General features: G+C 45.5%; 1 pseudogene; it reads left to right on the plus strand.

Annotated features, from left to right (window-relative positions):
* Nucleotides 1-496: 496 nt before the first annotated feature.
* Nucleotides 497-1,016, plus strand: LOC147430300 (large ribosomal subunit protein bL12c-like; annotated as a pseudogene).
* The last annotated feature ends 4,545 nt before the right edge of the window (nucleotides 1,017-5,561 follow it).

Genomic DNA, 5,561 nt, shown 5'->3' on the forward strand with positions numbered 1-5,561 from the left:
ATCTCTTTCTATACTCTAGACCTAAATCCCAAGCCTTGTAATCATATCTTGTGCCATTGGCCAACGTACTTTCTAATCTCATTGAGCTAAAGCTCTTTGTGTACTGCTTCCAGTGTATTTTGTTCAGTCTCTGAGTAATACAATTCCAGTTCGAGTTTATGCTTCTTGTGTCATTTCATTTTCAGTTTTTGATTTTGACATTCCAAAAAGGAAGCTCCTCAAGCACTTTTTGTGCTTTCTAAGGCACTCCACATTTGGGGGGATGGGAATGTTGAGTGCTTTCTCAAGCACTTCACATTTGGGGGGATGGGAATGGAGAGAGATTTTTGAGGGAGATTTATTGTTGGGAGATTTTTCTAGATTTTTGCTCAATTGAGGGGAAAAAAAAAGCTCCCTCCTGGAGCGAGCTTTTAGGAGGGAGCTCTTTTCCTTCTCTCTCTCTCTCTCTCTCTCTCTCTCTCTCTCTCTCTCTCTCTCTCTCTCTCTCTCTCTCTCTCTCCTCCATCTTTCTGCATCATCGTCCTCATGCGTCCTTCGTAGCCCATTTCTAGGGAGCAAATTGTGCGCACCAATAGTCTCTAGGAAATTCAGGACGCAAGCGTTCTCTGCATTGTTTGATGCGTGCAGTATGGACACGGCAAAGATAAGGAGTTGGGGACGAAGATAAAGTTTTTGACTTTGGAGGAGGCACGCAGTCTTGTAGATTGGCTACAAACAAAGCTTGGGGTTACTGTGGGAGCATTTTCCCCTATTATTGCAATGCCAGCTGGGGTTGTTGCCCTCGTGGATGCCACGTCTGCGATCAAAGAGAAGACCGAGTTTGACGTCATGATTGATGAAGTGCCCACAACCCCAACGGATCACGGTTATCAAATCCATTCGCTCCCTCACCACGCTTGGATCTCATTAAAGGTCTTCCCCAACCTCTAAAAGAGGCTATTAGCAAGGAGGATGCGGAGGAGGCAAAGAAACAACTCGAAGCTATGGGTGCAAAGTGCTCCATCAAAGGATTATGAGATTCCCTCTCTTCATGTTTTTCTTAAATGTTTTTCTTGTTGAGCCTTTGAGACCGGTTTGTTGGATACTACGATCGATCTTGCTTCATTTGGCCATACTTTTTTATGACCTTTAATGTGGATTATGAGACAGTACCAACAGATGTGCTCAAGATTGGATTTCGCCAAGGATCTCGAATGCTCGCACGTTTTAAAGTCGTACAGACAAATGCAACAATGTTCTTTAAGATCCCACTTTGTGTGTAGATGGTAAGGGATACTATGATAATTTGCGTATCTGCATTTCTTGCCTCATTTTTTGTAAGGCACTGCAACCCCCAACAACTTGTAAGAAGGAAATTTTGTTATCCTTTCCCAATCATAGGCATGAGAGAGAGAGAGAGGAATAATATATATATATATATATATATATATGAGAGGGGGGAGAGAGAGAGAGAGAGAGAGAGAGAGAGAGAGAGAGAGAGAGAGAGAGAGAGAGAGAGAGATGGAGGGGAGGGGAGGGGAGAGAGAGACACAGAGAGAGAGAGAGAGAGAGAGAGAGAGAGAGAGAGAGAGAGAGAGAGAGAGAGAGAGAGAGAGAGAGAGAGAGAGAGAGAGAGAGAGAGAGAGAGAGAGAGAGGGAGGGAGGGAGAAAAGCTCCCTCCAAAAGGGAGCTTTTTGAGGGAGTACTTTGAATTTTTTTCTCAATTGAGAAAAAATATGGAAAAAGGTCCCTCAAAAAGCTCCCTCCATACCTCAACTCCACATTTGGCATGCATATTGACCAAGACAATGCCAAGCACAATATTTGTTTTCAACAACAGCTAACTAACAATATAATTGTGCCCATACCAATATCTTGCGTAGAGCCATACCTTCAAGATGCATGTATATGTGATTGCATCTGGAGAGAGGCCCTCACTTTATACACATATTGACCAAGACAATGCCAAGCTCGACATCTTTTTTCAACAGCCTCTAACTAACAATAGAATTGTGAATTTTTCTCCCCATGTCAAGATCGTGCGTAGATCCAAATGCCTTCAAGATGAATGCGTAGGTGATTTCATGTGGAGAGAGTCCTTCCTTGCATCTATAGAAAACAGATTAGAGATTTTTGGCCCTGCGCGTTTGCGGAAAAACTTTCAATCATTACATTCCAAGAGTCCACACTCCGGACAGAAAGCTTCTCGAGCACTAACGTAGAGCCACATGTCTTCAAGATGTAAGCATAGCCTTCATAGGATAGCTCACTGAACTTGGAGATACACAATTGCTTTGCATCTGTTGGAAGTAGCGCAGAGCTTCCTAGCCCCGCTCTTGTTCCACACATCCCACAATCAGTGCATTCCAAGAGGCGACATTTTGAAAAGAGCACTTTTTGTGCTTTCTCAAGCACTCCACATTTGGCATACATATCGACCAAGGGAGTGCCAAGCACGACATCTTTTTTCAATAGCCTCTGACTAACAATATAATTATGAATTTTTGTGCTCGTATCAGCATCTTGTGTTGCCTAAAGGAGATGTGTTTCCTGAAGGAGAAAACAATCAATGAGTTGCACATGCCTTTGAGATGTAAGCATGGCCTTCAAGACAAAAATACATGTCACATGCTTTTTTCAACAACATCTGACTAACAATATAATTGTGCCCATATCAGCATCTTGTGTAGAGCCACATGCCTTCAAGATACATGTGTAGGTGATTGCATCTGGAGAGAGGCCCTCACTTTGTGTATATATCAACCAAGACAATGGAAAGCACGAAATCTTTTTTCAATATCCTCTAACTAACAATATAATTGTGAATTTTTGTGCCCATGCCAGCATCTTGCATAGATCTACATGCCTTCAAGATGCATGCGTAGGTGATTGTATGTGGAGAGAGGCCCTTGCTTCACACCTACTAAAAACAAACTAGAGGTTTCTGGACCTACGACTACGTGGAAAATCTCGCAATCAATGCAAAAACTCTGCACAGGAAGCTCCCATGCATTGACATAGAGCCACGTGTCTTCAAGATGTAAGCATAGCCTTCAAAGTATAGCTCACTGAATTTGGAGAGATACACTTGCTCTGCATCAGCTGGAAGCAGCATAGAGATTTTAGGCCCTGCTCTTATTGTGCACATCCCACAATCAATGCATCCAAGAGGAAAATACAGGACAAAACACCTTTTGTGCTTTATCAAGCGCTCCACATTTGGTATACATATCGACCAAGGCAGTACCAAGCATGACATCTTTCTTCAAGAGTCTTACAAGATGGCGAGCGAGTTTTTTCGAGCGAAAAAAAAAGAGCGATTCCATCAATAAAGCTCTTGACTTCTTGTGTCATCCCAAGGCCTTGAGAAATCTATCCAAATGAGGAGCATGAAAAATAAGTGCAGCATATAATTTCATGAAAGAATCTATTGTTATCAGTGACACCTGCAGTAGGAGATAAATGTGGGAAACTTATACCACTACATGCCATCACCCTCTAGCCATAGCCTCCAATATAGTCAAAGAGAGCTACAATCCAAGACCCGAACAACTCCTTCTATAGTTGGTGTCCTCTCTCTTCCCTCCTACACCCACAGTAGAGATGAGAAAATTATCTCAAGCACCAGAAATTTTCAATCAACCTTGCTACACAATCAACCCTAGCGACAACAATTGAACCATATGTAGATCCACAGGGGCTCCACAAGGACTGTCAATTAATTGGAAATGTCGACATATTGGAGAGACCAAGATAAGGGCAAGATTCATGGGCCCAGATGAGTAGAATGGAAGGCACAGAGAGAGAGAGAGAGAGAGAGAGAGAGAGAGAGAGAGAGAGAGAGAGAGAGAGAGAATGCACTTTAAAAGGCATCTCAGTCTAATAGGCCTTCACAAATCCAGCTCTACACACCTCATCCCTCAGCTGCTTTCCACACACTACTCACACTGGTCGAACCCCCTCCCCCCCCCCCCCCCCCCCCCCCCCCCCAGGACGATGCCCCAGAACCGATGGTACGACGAGGAGTGTAGAGATCTATACAAACAGCTATGGGCTCAACGAGCCTTAGAGGATATTACTGAGAGCGAGGTCAGATGACAAATGAAGGCCATCACACGCCGTAAACGGCGGGCCTTGGAGGAGGCACAGGAGCTTGAGCTATACCATCTCCTCATGAGTACAGATTGCACCACAGCATGGAGGATTCTGAGAGCCACGTCCCACCCACCCCCTGGAGGACCCCTAGATCTAGCATGATTATGTCGAGCGCTTGTACCAAATACCTGGGCAACCACTGATCCCAGAGCCACCTGATCCTCGACCTACCATCGGGAATTTCTTCACATCTAGCATGGTGGAGAGGGCCATCCAACGCCTTCAGCATGGCCGATCAGTAGACCACACTGGACTACAGAGTGAGCACCTGATATATGCAGCAGACACTCTCTCCCCCTTGATAGCACGTCTCTTCAATTGGGCTTTGGTTGAGGTACTACCAGAGGAGTGGACTATGCACACCATCGTGCCTATCCACAAATCTAGCAACACCCAAGACCCAGGGAACTACATGACTATCATGATTGGCCACACATTGGCAAAACTATATGGGGTTGTTCTTGAGGTAGAGCTTAGCACACATGCAGAGGCATCAGGTATACGAGCACCAGGACAAGCAGACTTTCGATGCACTTTCTCCACTATCGACCACATTTTCGTGCTTCGCTGCCTTATCGATGGAGCGAAAGCATGGAAGAGGAGACTGTACTGCTGCTTTGTGGATTTCCGCAAGGCCTTTGACACTATCCTAGAGAGAGACTCTTTCAGCACTTTCAGGAGCTACAGATACCATATGAGATGATCTGGGCCATTCACTCTCTATACGCACAGGTCTTTGGTAGAGTGCACTGCCCAGGTGGATGTGCGCTCCTTGCCGCACTGTGGAAGCAAGGGACTTGCTAATACACCGTATGCGAGCCACAAACGGCTCCAAGCACACAACAAGACTAAACTAGCAAGCTCAAGAAAACAAAGGGTGTGTCACTCACCGCTCTACGCTCGCCTTCGTGGTGGATTCCTCGCCGCGATGAAGAAGAAGCTGCAGTCGTGCCGCGCTCAACCGCTTCGCCGCCGTCGTGCCTTCGTAATGCTCGATCGCACACACACTCTCCCTCTCTCTCTCTCTCTCTCACACACACACACACACAAGGAGGTGAAGAAGAAGAAGAAGATGGAGATGGAGCAAGAGCACTCTTCAATTGCACAAATGAGAGAATGAGTAAAAATTAGGTTTAGTTGGCTTTTATAGGAGCTCACCCCATTCACACTTGGGCGCCCATGCTTAACCAACTAATCCCTTAAATGTCCAAGTTAAAGTGCGCCTCTCATCGACGATCACTCTACCTTTCCCTATTGGTCCGACAAGCCCGGTACCTGACTCTACCAAATACATAATACGCGTCCATCGTAGGTGATGGGTGTCCGTGTGCCGTGAGGGTTAACATGCCCCCCTTCCTGATGTAGATTCCGTCCTCGAAAGCTATTGAGTTGAAGCTGGATCGTCGAGGTGGAAGAGCATTTGAGAT

The sequence above is a fragment of the Adiantum capillus-veneris genome, chromosome 22 (genome assembly GCF_014529385.1).
Source record: "Adiantum capillus-veneris isolate H3 chromosome 22, ASM1452938v2, whole genome shotgun sequence".
NCBI lineage: Eukaryota > Viridiplantae > Streptophyta > Polypodiopsida > Polypodiales > Pteridaceae > Adiantum > Adiantum capillus-veneris.